This window comes from Triturus cristatus, chromosome 4_1 (genome assembly GCF_964204655.1).
Source record: "Triturus cristatus chromosome 4_1, aTriCri1.1, whole genome shotgun sequence".
Taxonomy (NCBI): Eukaryota; Metazoa; Chordata; class Amphibia; order Caudata; family Salamandridae; genus Triturus; species Triturus cristatus.
In genome coordinates, this window is record NC_140585.1 from 239400128 (window position 1) to 239420286 (window position 20159).

Sequence of the window (20159 nt, forward strand, 5' to 3'; positions counted from 1 at the left end):
ATTTAGACATTGTGAGAAAGTGGCTCTGTATATACTGTTCCCAAATAGGTACAGTGTGTACAGAGTCCATAGTCCCCAGAGGTTTGGCAGAGGCTAAAGTTAGATATAACATTACTCTCTAAAGTGGTAGCTTGGTCGAGCAGTAAGGCAGTATCAGAGGACAGTGTAAAGTATTTTGTTGTACACACTCAGTCAGCAAATGGTTTCGCACACTCAATAAGTGAACTCTAGGCCAATGGTTTATATATAAAAAGTAAAATATATGCTTGTTTTATTTTAGAACCAACAATAGGTATTAAAATATACTTTCTCAGAATGAGATGCTTTAGGTAAATACTTTTGCAATATGCAATTGGCTTTTGTAAATAATTACAAGTTGTTGCAATAGGCAACACAATTCTAAACACAATAATGCATTGAGTTCAATGGAAGTTTCAAGTTATTTGCAATAGATTACTCTCAGGATTACTTTTGTAATTCCATGACTGGATCCTAGATTCAGTCCTGGGACAGTTCTTAGAAACAAGTGATAAACGTCTACCTAGTTACTGTTATGATTTTTAGGCAATATTTAGCTATTTTAAAAGTTGACACTTAGAAGAAATTTCATAGAAAACAGTGAATGATTCCCTATGGAAGAAAATTCAAGTTGCAGGTATAGTATGTTCTCGTTACTTTTGTAATCCAGTACTGGGTGCCTAGACTCAGTACTGGGACCTCTATTTAAAACAGGTAAGTAATTAAGTTTTCACAGTTTGTTTTAAAGAATATTTGAAGTTTGCAAAAATCGACAGAAGAAATTTCACAGAAAAACAGTCAATGATTTCCTATATAAGAAAATTGGGTTACTGGTAAGTACGGTTGTGAATATTTTTCAGGGTCAGTACTGGGTACCAAGATCCAGCACTGGGATCCCACCTAATAGCAGGTGAGTATTTTCGTTTTCGTTCCTCGGCTGATTTTTGGTGAATATTTTAAGTTTTGAAAACTCCACACTTAGAAGAAATTTCAGAAGAAACCAGTCAATGTTACCCTATGGAGAAAATTGAGTTATCGGCTTTCAGGTAAGTACTTGACTGGCAAAGTTAAGGTTCTGGGCACAGACTCAGGGGTCTCCCAGGGTCAGGTAGGTACAGTTGTTACACCCTCAGCGGCACAGGGGCAGCCGGGTGCAGAGTGAGTTAGACCCAATGTTATCCTATGGGAGGCAGGGGGGCCTTGGTTGGACCTTGGTCAGCAGGTCACACGGCTGTGGGAGCTGGGCTCCTGGTCACTTGCTCAGGGCAAATGGGGTGTAGAGGTTACACTGCAGGGCCACTCGGGCGGCTGGGTGCAGGGGGCTTTTCAGCCTTCGGGCGCTCAACTGATTTCAATGGGAAAGCTGCGGTTTAGAAAAAGGCTGCTCGGGGACAAAGATTCTTCAGGTGCCACCACCACTTCGAGAGGTAAGTTGGGTAGTTGGAGGATAGGTAGGTACCCAGGAGTTGGGCACAGGTGGCCGCAGGGCGCCGGGTGCAGGGGTGCCTTTTGGTGTCGGGAAATCTTACCCTCTGTTGATCGCGGTTGGGGGGGGTACCTGGTTCTGAGTCTGCAGGCGTCATCAGGTGCATCAAGGGAAGTCCTTGGGGCCGGACTCGGGGTCATAGTCGCTGGGGGGTCGTCCTCGTGGTCTATGTCCACTCCAGCACAGGCCAGGCTTGGCGGGTGCAGCGTGTGTAGGGTTCGCGGTTCTGGGCTGATGCCAGGGATTAGAAGCTGATTTTGAGTAGAGCCTCTACTCATGGGAGTCCTAGGTGCTTAGAGCCAAAAGGTAGCCAGGTCCTCCAGGGTTTGTGAGGTTGCTGGCCACAAGAGGTGCCGGGTTGTAGCAGGAGCAGGTTCGAGGGTCAACAGGCCGGTAGGGCTGGGGCCAAAGCAGTTGGTGTCTTCCTCTTCTTAGCAGCTGCAGGGCAGGTCTTCTTTCTTCTTGCTCTTCTTTGTATTTCGGAATCTGGAATCTGGGGAAGAAAGGTTCAGGGTGCCCCTAAATACTAGATTTAGGGGTGTTACAGGTAGGTGAAGGGCAGGGACAAATGAGTCCCTGTCCTGGGGTGGGTACACCCCCTATCCTGCCTCTCTCCTGTGAGAGGGGGGCAGTAGCCTGGTCCTGATTGGGTAGGGCCTCCCATCTTCAAGATGGCGAGTGCCCGGAGATGTGCTTCACCTCGCCTCCCCCACCTGAGGTGTGGGGTTGGCAGGCTGGCACATCGCCTGTCTTTATTTGGGGTTTCCGGCCAGGCTTCCCGCCAGAGTGGGGGCTGCCAGTGGCCTGGGGAAGCTCACAGAGGCGGCATGTCTTTGAAGCTTCCCCCTGCCCATCCTGGGGGAGGAGATCTAGCACCTCGCCCAGGATGTGCATTGTTGCAGGCCCAGGAGAGCAGGGGCTCTCCTACCCAGGGGTCCAGCAACATGTCTGCTGTGTGGCAGCCTAGGCAGCTTCCCAGACCAGATGTGGATTGTAGGTTAGGTTTCAGGGGGCATCTCTAAGATGCCCTCTGGGGTGCTTGGTACATTAAATCCCACACTGGCATCAGTGCGGGTTTAATGTGCTGAGAAGTTTGATACCAAACTTCCAAGTCTTCAGTGTTGCCATTATGGTGCTGTGGAGTTCGTGTTTGACGTGTTTGCTCTCAGCACCATGTACTCCTAAATGGCAGCACTGCACTTACAGTGTCCAGGAATGGATCTGGGTACTGTAGGGGCACAGGGCTCATGCTCCTGTGCCCACACCACTGGCATAGGGCACCCAGCTAGAGGGGTAGCTGATGTATGCCAGGGCAGTGCAGGTGGTGGGCATGTTGACTCTCTGTTTTGTCTTGTACCCAGACACTCAGCCTGCAAGGGCAGTGTGTGTGTGTTAGGGTACAGGGCCTCTAAGGGTGGTACAACAAGTGCTGCAGCCCTTAGCGGCCTTCCCTGGTCACAAGGCCCTGGGTACCTAGGGTACCATTTACCAGGGGCTGACATGTGGCCAGGGTTTGCCAATTTGGGTTTTAGGGTTTTAGGGAAGGAACATAGGCCCTGAGCACCTGCTTGGCAGGAGTCCAGGGCACACTCAGTCAAAGTACATTCAGCAATTCAGCAAAAAGTGGGGGCATACCATGCAAGAAAGATGGCACTTTCTCACAGACATTGAATCAAAGAGGGCCCTTCTTCCAATATATAAAGCCACAGCCCTACCTACCCACCAAGCGCCACTCATCCCCCCCTAGTTTAAGCCTAAAAAACAACGCATCCTGGCACACCATTACTCACCTCAATGAAGATGACATTTACAACACCCTCATCGCAATCAAGCCGTCTAACCACTTCAGCGACCCTCTTCCCCTCCCATCTTCAAGGAAATAAAAGCCTCCATCCTCCCCTCTTGGGCCAAGATTGTCAATGCTTCTCTAGTGCAAGACACGATCCCCGATTGTCTAAAAGCAGCACAGGTCTCCCCTATCCTTAAAAAACCTAACGCAGACAGTTCCGATCTGAACAACTTCCGACCCTTTTCCAACATCCCCACACTGGCAAAACTTCTTGAAAAATGCGTACTAACCCAACTCTGCTCACACATAGAAAAATTCCAACTGCTGGATCATCATCAGTCTGGCTTCAAGAAAGGACACAGCACCGAATTGGCACTCAAGCACATCACAAATGACATCTTAAAATTCCTAGACCATAATGAATTCTGCTTATTGATCCTCCTAGACTTATCTTCTGCCTTTCACACTGTGAACCACATCAAACTACTATCTACTCTGGAACACAGGATGGGCCTTTCTGGCTCGGTACTGAAGTGGTTCACTTCCTTCCTTCAAAACAGATCCCAAAGAATAAAGTTGAGTCATACTCTATCTCAGCCCCATCCAGTATCTATGGGGGTTCCACTGGGGTCCACTCTTCCACCCATACTCTTCAATTTATTCTTGGAACCGCTAGCAAATGCTTTGAACTCCGCGAACATTCTTTTTCATATGTATGCGGATGACACTCAAATGTATCTGAAAATCACCTCCCCAGAAGACATCATCTCACTCAACTCAATCCTGATGAACACTCAAAACTGGCTCACGGACAACTTCCTCATGCTCAACACATCCAAAACGGAATTCCTTCTCATCGCTCCCCCTAATCACATTCCCAAGACTGACCTTTTGGATGAAACACCTCACAACCTTCAACTGTTCCCCCACATCATTGAGTCAGCTAAATCGCTCAGAATCACACTAGACTTGCACCTGAATATGAAGAACCATATCAGTAATACAACCAAGGGAGTCAAACATCAGTTGAGTACACTAAGGAATCTCAAATCATTCCTTACAAAGCTTTAGTTTTGCCAAGACTAGACTACGGCAGTTCCACACTGTGTGGTCTCCCCAAACTGAGCTTGGCCCCGTTAAGGGCTTCCCTTAATGCGACAGCGAGACTGATTACTGGGACAAAAAGAAAAGATTACATTTCCCCAGCCCTAAAGTCCCTAAACTGGTTACCATACGAGGCCAGAATTCACTTAAAAATTGCCTGCATGACGCACAAAGCCCTCCACTTCAAAACCCCCATCTACCTGGCTCAAAAACTAGAACTATCAGGGGGCTGCAGAGCATCACAAAGTGCAAGTACAATGCTCCTGAAACCACATCTTTTCCACAAAAAGAGATCGAGTAACAGAGCCTTCTCTGGCATTGCCCCAAAGATTTGGAACTCTCTTCCTCCAGAAATCCATACAATCTCCTCGACTGCTTCCTTCAAAAAAGAAGTAAAAAAAATCCTAATGCTCAAGTTCCTGCCTGAATAGGCCTTGACTAGTAGACTATATTGCTGCCCTCTATTTGCTCATCTTGATTGACTTTGGACAAGATTATAAACCCGGGAATACCATTATTTAGCATGCATTGTACTTATATATGTTTGAATGTTCTTCACCCATTGCTGTATCCGCCCTAACCTCCTGTGAAGGTTTCGGACATCTAAATTATTGCACACGTCTTGTATTATCATGTAATGAACAAATGTTTTTGCTTCCCAATACTGTATCCCTCTCACTCAAAATTGTGAAGCGCTCCGATACCCGTAAGAGTCATATTCGCGCTATACAAAACTTTATATATAAAATAAAAAAATCAACATCTTTGCCAATTGGCCTGTAGAAGGCACCTGTTTGCGGGCCACAAAGTGTCCCATCTTGGTTAAATAGTCAATGACTACCAGAATCACGGTACATCCTTGGTCTGATGGTAAAATGACAATAAAATCCAGCGAGATGTTCTCCCACGGAAGGCTCGGAGTGAGGAGAGGTTTTAACAAACCCTGTGCGCGCAGGTGATCAGACTTCATTTTTGCACAGGTTTCGCACGACTTGATCCAGGCTTTAATGTCCACCTGAAGGGACGGCCACCAGAATTGCCTATTGATGCGGTCTATGGGTTTTCCTATCCCCTGATGTCCAGCACTCGAAGATTCACGACACCAGTGGTATACCTGTTTCCTCAATTTCTGGGTTGGCATTAGGAGGCAGTTGTTATTCATCGGGAAACGTCCTCGACTTGCCATTCAGGATGACTCTGTAGCCAGGTTTTCCATGTTAAAGTATTTACTCCCTTTTGTACTTCTGTGAGGAAGACATCAGGTTGTGTTGTACATAGTACTTTCCTAGGATCGATGATGGATCACTCCTGTTTGATTTCCGTCCTGGATAGTCGACTTTCGAGTAAGAGCGTCCACTTTGTTGTTCTCAGCACCAGGTCGGTAGGCAATAATGAAATGATATTCGGAAAAGAACAACATCCACCTGAGCTGGCGAGGGTTAAGATGCCTGGCGACTGTCATGAACTGTAGGTTTCTGTGATCGGTATACACGGTCACCACGTGCTTGGCACCCATCAGTAAATGTCTCCATTCCGTAAAGGCAACCTTGATGGCCAACAGTTCCTTTTCCGCAATGTTGTAATCCTTTTCTGCGTTATTTAGTTTTCACGACATGTATGCCACCAGATGGAGTTGTCCTGTGGAGGAGTGTCCCTCCATCAACTGCATAAACTTCTTCAGGCACTTCTTTAGGTACTAAACATATGCCTCAGAGCTTTGCTTCTCCAATGCCCATGAACATGCCTGTAGCTCCAGAGTCGATCATAGCAGACGCGGGCCTCCATTCTGCTTGTATGAGCAAAAACACTTCAATAAACAAATGTCCATAGGCGGGGGGTCTTCGGTATATACTGACTCCAAGAAACCCCTTCTACTTTCTTTGAGTCAGCTAGTTTTCCAAAACCGAATCCGTGACGGCTATAGCCATTTTCCTGTTATGGAATCGGTTGGTCTTTGGTTTCACCGGGCATTCTTTCACGAAATGGCCTTTCTTGCCACAGTATAAGCAAAGGCCTTGCTTACGACATACATCTTTTTCCACCGTAGTTAGTGCTGCTCTTACAGTTCTGATATCCATTGGCTCAGGTCCAGAGGCGTTGTTGGACTCTGTGGGTCTCTGTCATTCAAAGGGGAGCATACCCTTTTCTCTCTTTTTGTGATCCCCTTTTTGCTCACTCATCCTGTGATCCAGACGCAGCACGAGATTGATCAGATCTTCACACGTGGAGGGTTGCAGGTTGATCTGAGCGATCACATCTTTAAGATCATCTCTTAGCCCTTGGTGGAAGATTGCTGCTTGTTTAGCCTCTGGCCACTTTGTTTCCGCTACTAACCTCCTGAATGCATTTAGATATATCAACAGGTCTTTGTTGCCTTGTCTCAACTCTAGGAGTTCCCTATCGACTGTGAATGACGCAGCGCTTCTATCAAATACTTTCAAGAACTTGATCTTAAATGCCTCTCAATCGTGGAGCAGGGGGTCATCTCTGTTAATCAAAGACACGGCCTACTGTGCCGCATCACTGGCTAAATATGAGATAAGAAAGGCTACTCTCACCTGGTTGGTAGGGAATGACTTTTGTTTGCAAGAAAAATGGAGCATGACCTGCTTCAAGAATACTTGTACCTTACCAGATTCCCCATGATACAGCTCAGGGGTAGCCAATGGTATAGAAACAGGCATCTCTACCACTACTGCACTAGGAGGACCAGCCACCTGAGCCCCTACATTAAAAGGGTTACTTTGCATACTCTCAACCCTGGCCGTTAGATCAGCAGTTTCCTGCCGGGACACAGGTAACTCAGCCTGTATATTGGCCAAAACAGCCACTACATCTTCAAGAGTGGCCATTCCAGCACAACCCGACTGGGAGGACTACAATTCGTGGGTCAGAAATTCTGTCAGATCGTTCAGTCCTCTGTCCACCTCTTGATATACCCAAGCCTTAGTAGCTGTTATGGCACAGGTCAGTGGGAGGATCAAGTGAGGGAAGGAAAGGAAGGGATCTGCAGGGATGGAGACCTGAAAAGACAATAACAATAATAACAACCTGCTGTACCTTTACATAGAATACATAACTTAATGATCACTGAGTATAAGTGCCACCTGTATACCTGTAACAAAAAAAGGACACCTATAGCTGGAAACTTTCTATATAGAACGTGACTTCAGTGTTGATAACACCAATCGTTTCCATATGGCTGCTATGAGGGAAAAATGGAAGATACACATTTATGGAATGACCAACACATAAACAACAACATGAAATACACAACCTCTTGTACATATAAAATGTGAAGGCACTACCAGGAACCTACCCTGGTCTAGACTCTTTTGAACATCACAGGGATAGAGCGTAGTCCCATACCACTCAAGTTACCCCTGTTAAATAGAGCCAAACACAGTAGTAAATTAACACTTTGCTCCAGAAAGGTAAAGCTTAAATAGTGTACATTTCCTTAGGCACAATCCGCATAATTGGTTAATTTACCAATGTCCACATTCACAATGTCAATGTACACAGAATTCAGAAGTGAAAGGAGGGGGGGTCAGAGAACCCTCCACGAGTCATCCAGGGTATTGATTCTCTGAAGGAATAACCCCAGGGCAAGAGAAAACCAGACCAGAGGTATCCGACCTCTAAGAATGCAGAGTCTATAAAGTACCTTCCTCCGCACAAGCAAAGACGCTCTCCATCGGAGGAGGGGAGGGTGCCTGTCAAAACAAGATACTGGCCGGAGGAAAGAAGCAGATGGTGCCGAGCACCCTTACCGGCCCTCTTCTGAAACGGGAGACGCCGTAGTCCACGGCGAGCAGGAAGAATTTCCGATGCCTAAGCGAGCACCGCCATATCCTTTATGAGCGGTTCCTCGCGGCGTCATGCGGCGTATTACGGGGCTACCTGGAAAAGGTAGTTCCAACGTTGATTGACATGGCAACAGGAGTCCGGGATTCCTTGATCGCGCTATGCTAGCGTGCTCGATGGTTTCGTGCACATAACAACATCATGGTATATTGATTATTTTTTACAGGAACATGTACATGCTCTACCATCGTATATACAAGATACAAGTGACTTTTTGAGACTCATCCACAATTGTCAGTGGAAAAAGGATTATCTATTCATGACGTTAGATGTGTCTATGTTGTATACCAGTATACACCATTAAGATGGGATTAGAGCCTTGGAGCACTTTTTGGGCAACAGAGCAATAGGTCTATACCACCAACATAACAAAATGCTAATCAGCATGACCAAATTTTGTGCAATACAAGATATAGAAAACACTAGGCTAATCCTAACATATAACAAACAGAGGAACAGCCTAAGTAGCATAATCAAGAAAAACTGGCCTATTGTGTTGAATGAACCAGTCTTAGGAGAAAGGTTGACCAAAAATCCATCCATAACATTCAGGAAGGCAACATCTACCAGTGACTTCCTAGTAAGTAGTAGCCCGGAAGTAACAACAAATTCTAGTTGGCTCTCCAAAGGGAAAGGATTTATCAGGTGCTCCACATGCCGTGCGTGCAAGTTTGGCATAAACAAAACCTCCTACTCCCTGCCGTTAAAAGATCAACCGATCAAGATTCAAAAACTCTTGACTTGTAAAACTGAATTTGACATCTATGTACTGGAATGCTTTTGTGAACTGCGCTATGTGGGTAGCATGAAATTACAGGTTCACAAGAGGATTCTCCAGCACATAAGAACCATCACTAATTCCGATTCTACACATCCAGTTGCTCCCCACTTCAGAGATGTACATAGCAATAACTTAGAACACTTAAAATTCTATGGGGTGGACTCAGTCCCACATATGAGACGAGGAGGCAACAGGGAGGCCATACTGAGAAGACTGAAGACCTATACACATGCCTTTAAGGGCTATATGACATAAGAATTTTATGTACAGTTGTATAAGACTCAACACTATAAGCTCCAGAGTGTGAGAAAAACACATAAGCAATACTTCCATAAAGCTTTACATGTACTTAAGCATCGTCAACACTATGAGGCTGCACTCTACCCTCCCTATACTTACCTCTCTCTTTTTTCTTCCTTTTTGGACATAGTATTTTAGATTGGTACACATAGATAATCTTGCACACTAGGGTGACACCAGGAGAAGGTGTACTGCACTTATGCACTGGGCACTTTAACAATGCACTTTACATTCCAGCAGAAAAGTAGCCCCACTGGGGCAGTATTACAAATATCACAACTCGGGCCTACATAGAAAGTAATTCTCAGGACAGTCGGTAATGAAAAAACCATATGTGGAAAGGCAAAAAATAGAGTTGCATGCATTACCTGGTATTTTTTTTATCTGGTTTTATAATTACATGCACTGTTTTATTAATGAAAAATGTATGTGTGCATACATCATATTAACTGAGCCGGATGTAAAAATTGTAAATGAGCTGCTACCTGCATTGAGATGTTAAATTATGACGGAAGTCTGTCTTTTATATTTATGTTGCACGTCACTTTAAAATGAGGAGGGCTTCGTAGACACGTCATGTCATCAAGGCCTGCGTAGGCCGTAACGCATCATGACAGCGAGCTGAATTCTAAATAAAGAAAAGTGCACTGAGTAACGGAGTCCGTTTCTGTTTGTTCTGTGTGGTGAGGGAACACCAAAAACACAAAAACAAGGATTAAAGCAATGTATATATATATATATATATATATATATATATATATATATATATATATATATATATTCACTTAAAAAACCATAGGTTTCACACATGTTATAGTTAGCTGGACATTTCACTCGTAAAAAACCAATGAAATTCCCCCGTTATAGTTAGTGCAGGCAACTATAACTCACGTGACCGCTATCCGCTGCTGATGACGTCAGATATTACATCACTGTATTTAGACACTTATTTACCCATGTCTTCTTCCATTAATCTTTAGCTATACATATATTACAAATATTTATTTTTCATAAAGACACATATGTCATCAGTGATGTAATATCTGACGTCATCAGCAGAGGATTGCGGTCGCGTGAGTTATAGTTGCCTGCACTAACTATAACGGGGGAATTTCATTGGTTTTTTACGAGTGAAATGTCCAGCTAACTATAACATGTGTGAAACCTATGGTTTTTTAAGTGAATTTGCAAGGTTTTTTAAATGCTAATTCGTAACTATAACGTGTGTGAAACCTATGTTTTTTTCAGTGAATTTGTACGTTTTTTTAAATGCTAAGTTATGTATTTATAATTTTTTTTTTTTCAGGTTTTTCACCGTGCGCGTCGCGCACCGTGCGCGCGCTGTGGGCGCTCACGGTACGCTGTGCGCGCACCATGCGCGCACGTCGCGATTTTTAAATAAAAAGGCTAGGGGGTCAGGAACTGTCCACTCTGCCCCCTTTTCACGTTCTCCACCTTTTTTTTTCACCCCCTCAGACTGCGCGAGACAAAATGGCGGCCGACACTTCCTGGTTTCGACCGATTCGAATGTTTACCGACATCAAACAACCAATCAGAATTGCGCTCTGCACGGCAGGGTGCACGCACGGTGCGCGCGTATAGATATTGATATGCTTTTAAATGCTATTTTCTCAGGAAATACTGAACAGATTTACACCAGACCTGCAAAAGGCACTTCCTTGACCTTATGGCTACCTCTCTGCCAAATTTCACGTAATTCTGTTCAGCCGTTCGGGCTGTAGCTGCGACTAAAGGTCCTATGGAAAAATGCATGGGGAAAACGCGTTTTGGGACCCCCCCTTTGTCTCGGCCCCCGCTTGACGAATCACCCCGAGACTTTCAGGGTAGGAGCTGAACGGAGTTCCCCATTAGTTTTGAAAATTTCGCGAGGATTCGTCAACGGGCGCCAAAGTTATTCAAAATAGAATTTTCAGATTTCCTATGGAAACTAGGTTGTAACTATAACTATCTACTGGCGACTATAACATGTGTGAAACCTATGGTTTTTTCAGTGAATTTGTACGTTTTTTAAAATGCTAAGTTATGTATTTATTAATTTTTTTTTTTTTCAGGTTTTTCACCGTGCGCGCACCGTGTGCGCGCTGTGGGCGCTCACGGTTCGCTGTGCGCGCACGTCGTGATTTTTAAATAAAATAAAAATGGTTTTTTTCACCCTTGTGGGTCCTTCTGTGACCCCCTGACCAAGGCTAGGGGTCAGGAACTGTCCACTCTGCCCCCTTTTCACGTTCTCCACCTTTTTTTTTCACCCCCTCAGACTGCGCGAGACAAAATGGCGGCCGACACTTCCTGGTTTCGACCGATTCGAATGTTTACCGACATCAAACAACCAATCAGAATTGCGCTCTGCACGGCAGGGTGCACGCACGGTGCGCGCGTATAGATATTGATATGCTTTTAAATGCTATTTTCTCAGGAAATACTGAACAGATTTACACCAGACCTGCAAAAGGCACTTCCTTGACCTTATGGCTACCTCTCTGCCAAATTTCACGTAATTCTGTTCAGTCGTTAGGGCTGTAGCTGCGACTAAAGGTCCCATGGAAAAATGCATGGGGAAAACGCGTTTTGGGACCCCCCCTTTTTCTCGGCCCCCGCTTGACGAATCACCCCGAGACTTTCAGGGTAGGAGCTGAACGGAGCGCCCCATTAGTTTTGAAAATTTCGCGACGATTCGTCAACCGGCGCCAAAGTTATTCAAAATTTAATTTTCTGATTTCCTATGGAAACTAGGTTGTAACTATAACTATCTGCTGGCGACCGCCAGAAGAATATATATATATGTGTTAAATTATTTTAGCAATTGGGGATTTTCCGAACATGAGTGTGAATTTAAAAACATGTTTTGTGAACAATGATGGTAAATTTGCAATGATCTGCAGTAATGAAATCACAGTATGTTATTTATGTCTATTGTTGATGGTTGCACTTGCACTTTAAAAACGGGCTACTCGGGGAGGAGCCTAGCGCTTGACCAAGATGGCCGCGTGAGCTCAGAGCTCCCGAGACCCTCGCGCCCTCCGTCGACTATCCTGTCTCTAATCCTGTCTGTGTGCATGGCATCGTGTAGATGACTTGTCAGGGAGGCGATTGATGCTACCCGAGGTCGGATCGCCCACCGGGAACCGGAGTTATGCATGGCGGAAGATTGCGGCCTATCTCCGAGGGATGCCAGGGGCTGGAGTTGGCAGGATGCCCGACCTCTAGTTGAACAACAGCGGCCAGGCGAGGTGTGAACTGTCGTATGGAGGTCTCCGTCCTTTCACTTTCACTTTCTCGCCCTTTGTCTGCCCTGCCCCTGGAGATCTCTTGGTGGCTTTATTATCCTTTGGACGCTCTACATGCTCTACATGCTACTCTGGCGGCCCACTGCAGAACTGATCACTCCTGATTCCTCTCGCTGAGAGAGGGCCGTCTTATCGGAACCGACCTGCTTGGTGCCAACCATGACGGGCAAAGCAGAGATGGATCGGCTGAAGCCTAAGACTACCAGGCGGGGAGCCTATACTCAAGCCAATGATATGGACCGCGATGCTCTGCAGAAGGGGTCACCGAGTGGGTCGAGCCAGTCGCCGGATACCCAGAAGGCGGCCTCGCCCTTGGCCCCGGAGCTCTCGCTGCAGGATGTCATGGGCGTGCTCGAAGGGATGCAAACTTCGATTGGGAGACAGTTTGATGCCCTGGCGCATAAAGTGGACACCATCTTGGTGGACGTTAACCTGATCCGCGCGGATTTGGGCAAAACAAATGAACGGGTTAAAACCCTGGATCTCAAGACCACGGGCCTCGCCGATGATGTCTCGGAACTGCAGACCGAGGTCCGTAAGCTGAGGACCGAGGGTGATCTCGCCGCCCGTCGGCTGGAGGACTTTGAGAGCCGGGCCAGGCGCAACAACGTGCGCGTTATCGGGGTCCCGGAGTCCTCGGATGAGGCCTCGGTTGATCTGCTCGTGGAGGACTTGGTGCTTAATCATCTGCAGCCTAAGGGTCTTGGGAAGTTCTTCGCAGTTGAAAGGGCCCATAGAGTGCCGGGTGGGAGGCCCAAGGTGGGAGCCCCACCGAGGCCGATTGTCGCCCGGCTCTTTCATTTTCGAGATCGGGACGCTATCCTGCAAGCATCGAGGGTGACGGGCCCGGTCCCCTTCCAGAACGCGTCGGTGAATTTCTATCCTGACTTCACCCAGCAGGTGCAGAGGCAGAGACAGGGCTTTCTGGGGGTGAAGAGGCGACTTCGGGAGAGGGATCTGAAGTATGCCATGCTCTTCCCTGCCAGATTACGTGTGGTGTACGAAGACCAGACATTCTTCTTTGAGTCCCCTGCCATGGCCGATGAATGGCTGGATGCTTTGCCCCGACGACGGACGGGAGAGGACACCGCCGTGGATGGGGACAGTGGCCGGGATGGGCAAGGTTGATGTTTTCGGAGCCGGTCTGACTCGATTTGACTTTATCTAATGACTTGAATAGAGTGCAGTAAATGCGGAGGGTTGCGGGAGGACGAGGGGAGCTCTTTCCTCCCTTAGGGTGCTTTTTGTAGATTTCGGGTTTGGTAGGGCGACAGGCACACTGCAAGTTGGGGGGGCTTTGTAAGCTGCAGCAGGGGTGCAGGGTGGGGGGGATGGTTGGGATTTTGGGTTTGTTGTTGGGGGGTCTGTTACTGCAAGGCGTAGTGATCATTTTCGGGATGGTTCCATGGTGGCTCTTCTGGTGGGGGGTGGGCCTCTTTGTGTTTGGGGATGGGGGGTAGAGGCTTAAGTGTTATTAGCTGGAATGTTAATGGTTTGGGGGATCGCATTAAGCGCGGGATAGTTTTGCAACACCTGAAACGGTCAATGCCAGATGACGCCCTACTGCAGGAGACACACCTTATAGGTAATACGTGCTATGCTCTTAATAGGAAGGGTTATAAATTCATAGCTCATTCGGGATTTTCCTCCGGGTCCAGGGGTGTGGGCATCCTGGTCAGGGCCTCGCTACCATTTGAGGTGGACTCCACCATTGTTGACGATAGGGGGAGGTTTGTGGCGGTGGCGGGGAGGTGGGAAGGTAGAACTTTAGTTTTAGTTTCGGTTTATGTCCCTCCAGCCCTGCAGGCCTCCACGTTTACAGATCTGGGTAGGGCCTTGCTGGATCTCCCGGGGGGTATGCTAGTGGTGGGGGGGGATTTCAACGCTGTCGGCTCTGGGCTGCTGGATAGATACCCGCCCAGAGACACTGGGGGGGCTCAGAAGTGGCTTCCAGACTTACTAGACACACTCGGCCTGATAGACTGCTGGAGGCTCCGGCACCCCACACAGCGTCAATACACCTTCCACTCCGGGGCGCATGGTAGCCTCTCTAGGATTGATTACCTGCTCACTTTGGCGGCGCACGCCCCCTTGGTGTCTGAGGCCAGGCACATGGCGCGTGGCATATCGGACCATTCGCCAGTGTGGGTCAGGCTGGATATCGGCCGCGAGGGAGGGGGAAGGGTGGCTCCTATTAACCCCTGGTACTTTCGAGATTCCAAGATGCGCAGCGCACTGGTGAAGACGGTTGATAATTTTTTCAAGGACAATCAGGGGTCCGTGGACTCGGCAGTGTCGTTGTGGGAAGCATTTAAGACCGTGCTGCGAGGGGAGGCCCTCTCACTTGTGGTGGCGGCCAAGCGGCGGAGGGATGGCGAGGTTATGCAGGTGGAGGAGGAGATCGTGGCTTTGGAGGGAGCGTTAGAGGAGGAGGTAACAGTGGCCTCACTGCATGAGCTGAGCTTGAAGCAAGCCGAGTATAAGGACCTTGTTACGAATGCCGCTAAGACGATCAGTAGGGAACAGCAGGGCCGTCTGTATGATGTTGGTGACAAGGCCGGGAAGCTCCTAGCTTGGCTGGATAAAAAAGAACGGGTTAATAGAGTAGTGCCGGAGCTGACGGGAGAGGGGGGAGAGGTGATTGTGGAACCTGAGGGGATTGTACAGTGCTTCTTGGATTATTTCCGTAAGGTTTATGCCTCAGTGTCGGATAGGCCGCCCGAGGACTCGCGTGACCTCTTGCGGGATATCGCTCTGCCCTGTCTTTCTGATGTAGATAGAGATGATCTTGATGGAGACATAACGGTCGATGAGGTGGCGGGAGCTATTCGCGCGCTGAACTCGGGCAAGGCCTCGGGCCCGAATGGCTTGCCGATTGACCTGTATAAGCTGTTCCCGGATAGGGTAGCCCCTCACCTGCGCGCCATGTTCGTGGAGGCGCGGGGGAGTGGGACCCTCCCGTTGGACCAGAGGCTGGCGACAATTGTTGTGGTACACAAAGATGGTAAACCCCGAGACAAGTGTGCCTCATATAGGCCCATATCACTCCTCAACGCCGAGCCGAAGATTCTGGCTAAAATCCTGGCGGGCCGATTGGTCAGGGTACTTGGAGACTTGATTCACCCGGATCAATCCGGTTTTATTCCGCATCGCAACACCGCGTTAAACCTTCGGCGCCTTCATGGTGTGATTGCCAGGGCTGGCACGCTGCGAGAACCGGCTATTGTGGCGTCTCTTGATGCCACGATGGCCTTTGACACGGTGGAATGGGCGTATTTGTGGGCAGTGCTAGCCAAGTTCGGCTTTGGCCCTGGTTTCGTGAGCTGGGTGAGGTTGCTGTATGAGGGACCCCTAGCGAGTGTGGTGGTAAATGGCCGAGCATCGACTCCGTTCCGGCTTGGGAGGGGGACTCGGCAGGGCTGCCCCCTGTCGCCTCTGCTGTTCGCCCTTGCCCTTGAACCGCTGGCGGCGTGGATACGCTGGCACCCGGATATACGTGGCCTTAGATGGTCGCCCGAACACGAGGACCGCATTTCGCTATATGCTGATGACATCCTGTTGTATCTTGCCTCGCCCAAGAACTCACTTATAGTGGTCTGTGACGTCCTTACATCTTTCGGTAGGAATTCGGGTCTCGTCATCAACTGGAGTAAATCGTATTTATACGTCCTGAGTGGTGAGGTTCCACCGGTCCCGCGAACTTGTTCGATCCAGATTGCTCAGCAGGGTTTCGTGTATCTGGGGATCTTTATTTCCATGGATCCAGCTTTGCGGTATGAGAGAAACCTGCTCCCCCCCCTGGCGCGCCTGCGGCGGGATGTTGAGGGCTGGCGGAGGTTGCCGCTCTCCCTCGTCGGGCGCGCTGCCTTGTTCAAAATGATGTCCCTTCCTCGGTTCCTCTACGCATTGCAGAATACTCTAGATTGGGTGCCGGCCAGGTACTTTCGGGAGGTTGAAAGCCTCCAACGAACGTTGTTGTGGGATGGGCGGCCGCGGATAGCGATTGCTAAATTGACGCTTCCATGGTATGACGGGGGTATCGCGCTTCCAGACATCCGACGCTATTACTGGGCCACCCAGTTGTCCGCGATCAACCATGGTTTCTATGGCCCGGCCCTCAGCCCTGGTTATGCCATGGACAGATGGTTGCTGCACGGTGGGAATTATCATAGGGCGTTGTACTCGCGGTCCCTCGACTCGTCCCTCACGGGGCCCACTGGGGTGGCGGTGCGTGTATGGAAGATGGCGACTGACTCTCTGGGCTGGAAGCATAGGCTCACCCTAGCTACCCCGTTGTTTGAATCTGAAAGGTTGGGTAGGCTTTGGCATACGAAAGGGTTTGATAAATGGGACTTGATCGGCATCTCCAGGGTTGGAGATGTGCTGATTAAAGGGAGGGTGAAGTCCTTCGAAGAGTTGCAGAAGGAGTATGAGTTGGGGGCATCTGAGTTTTTCCGCTATGTTCAGGTGCGTCATGCCCTGCGGTCAGTCCTCGTGGAGGGCGAGAGGGTGCCTGAGTCCTCTCCTTTGGAGGACCGGATCCTTGATGGCCATATGCCAGAGAGCACGATCTCGCTCATCTACAAAAAACTGATAAATGTTCGGGCTGATCTGCTTCTGGGGCTGCGGGACCAGTGGACTAGGGACGGACTTGAGTTGGATGATGAGGACTGGCAGTCTGCTGTTTCCTCTCCTAAGGAGGTTGCGATCCCGTCGCGTCTGAGGCTGGTGCAGCTCAAGATACTGCATCGAGTGTATGTGACGGGGCCACGGTTGGTTCATATGGGATTCTCTGAGGAAGGCCTATGTAGGAGGGGATGTGGTATGGTGGGTACTTTCCTACATATCATCTGGGAATGTGGTGTCATCACGGAATTTTGGAGGCGAGTCCATGCGGTGATGGGGGAGGTGACGGGCATTGCTATGCAGCCGGAAGCGCGGTGTTGCCTCCTGAATGTCTGGGGGCCCACTGATCACGATGAGGCACAGACCCAGTGGGTGACTCTGGGTAACATGGTCGCTAGGAGGGACATTGCGCGCTTGTGGGGTTCCGTGGGGCCCCCCACGTTAACAGCGTGGAAAGAAAATATGGACTGGAGTATGCTCAGGGAGAAGACAGTATATTGCGCTAGAGGCCGCCCTCGGAAGTGGCATGCCATCTGGGGGCGGTGGAATCAATACAGGGGGGGAATATGTCTTGCCCCTGATCTGGATCCCCCCGAGGAACTGCTTTCTTCTTGACCTTCTTTCCAGCTCAGTATGCAGACGTGATGGTTAAATTGACTTCTTGGGCCTCTGCTTTTCCCCCTTTTTTCCTCTTATCATAGTACTGTGACTGTTAGACGATTGGGGTCCGGCTCCCCCTGAGGGGCTATCACCGTGGGCATTCAGTGTTGTTGCCTTGCAGGGGTTTGTTGTGTGTTTGTAATTATTTAAAAATGGAACCTTTTCACTGCTCCTTTAATGCACTGTGGACGCTTCTTTGTCCTCTCCTATCGAAGCTGCCGAACCTCCGGGTTGTCGGCTGAATAGCTGTGTCCAGATTCTTGCAGAAATAAAGGTTTTTAAAAAAAAAAAAAAAAAAAAACGGGCTACTCTGTGACGTATGATCAGGTGATCAAGGCCGCTTGGATGGCCGAAACGCGTCCTGACACAAGAGGAGATTGAGAAATAAAAAATAATGCTGCACAAGTTGGTCTGCACTGGTGATTTCCGCGCACAAGCGGGAGTGTATTGCGAGTTGCTGTGAGATATATATATATATATATATATATATATATATATATATGTGTGTGTGTGTGTGTGTGTGTGTGTGTGTGTGTATATATATATATATATATATAATACCTACAGTAGGTAGTTATAGTTAGGACCAAGTTTCCATAGGAAGAGCATTTATTGTTTTGCTTATAACTTTGGCGTCGTTTGATGAATCTTCATGAAATTTTCCATACTAATTCTTTGTTCATATCACCTCCTATGAGGGAAGTATGGGGGTGATTCGTCAAGGGGGGGCCGAGAAAAAAGGGGGTCCTAAAATGTGTTTTCTCCATGTTAATTTCCATAGGAAAGTTTAGACAAGACTACAGGTCAAACGGGTGAACAGAATTGCCCCAAATTTGGCAGGGTGAAGGGTCTTGGTCTAGAAAGTACGCTTTTGTTTATTTGGTGTAAATCCGTTCAACAGTTTTGGAGAAATATCAACATTTACAGATATCGATATTTGGGAATTCTGCCATCTGATTGTCTGAGGCATTACGAGCACAAGCTTGCTGCTTATTGGCTGTGAGCGGTGCGAGCGCTTGCAACTAGGAAGTGTTGGCCGCCATGTTGTGATTCCGTTGAAACGAGTAAGGGGAAAAAGGGCGAAAAAAGTAGGAAAGGGAAGGGTAGGAGCATTGTAACATCTGTGGGGTGTTGAGGGTGTGCTATACAGGGAGTATTTAGTCCTACCGGAGTGAAATTGCTGTTTTGCAGAGAGTGAGAGGGTGCTGAGGTGAGGTGCCGGTGCACTCAGGGATGAAAGCGTGCGCCTAAACCGTGAGCTGAGTGCTGTAAACAGATGTACTGAAGTATTTATCCCTACCGGTGTGAAAGTGCTGTTTTGCGCAGAGTGAGATGGTGCTGAGGTGAGGTGCTGGTACACTCGGGGATGAAAGCGTGCGCCTAAACCGTGAGCTGAGTGGTGTAAACTGATGTGGTCTGGGCGCTGTAGCATACTGGCCGCTGTAGGATAGCTGTGCAGGTAGTGGTGGTATGCGTTTAGAGTATAGCAGGAGTGGGAAGCAAACTACTCACTGGTACTGGTCTGAAGCCGTGAGCTTATTGCTGTAAAGTGATGTGTGTGGGTGTTGTAGGATACTGGCCGCTTTAGCATATCTGTGTAAGTAGTGTTAGTATGCGTTTATACGATACAGGGAGTGGGAAGCAGACTATTCACCTCTATTTTCTGAAGACTCGAATGCAGTGTTTTAGGAAGCAGGAAGAAAGAAATAATCGTGAAAAATATAATGCAGAATGTTGCAATGCCACAGAAGAGCAATGGTGAAATCAGGTGTGTCTAAGAAAGTGTGTGTGTGTAATAGGAAGGAGGAATACAGAAATAATTGTGAAGAATATTATGCAGAATGTTGCAATGCCACAGAAGAGAAATGGTGAAATCAAGTGTGTCTAAGAAAGTGGCTGTGTGTAATGAAGCGATGGAGTCTGAAAGTTATATAAAGAGTGTCTTTATTGCCATAAATGGATCCACTGGTGCAAGAGGTAAGGCATTCAGTTGAGGCAAATTCCAACCGCTTCTGCTGTATTCCTTCGTAAGCTCCTGCATCAGTGAATTCCACATTACATGTTACAGTTCCAAGTGACATAAACAATACCTATTACACTTGAATGACTCGAAATTCCATAATGAAAATAAAGGTAGGATACGATTAGCACATGTATCCTTTAAGAAAAGAACCAAACAAAAAAATTGCAAAGTGTAATCATCAAACTTCTTCGTTACCCTGG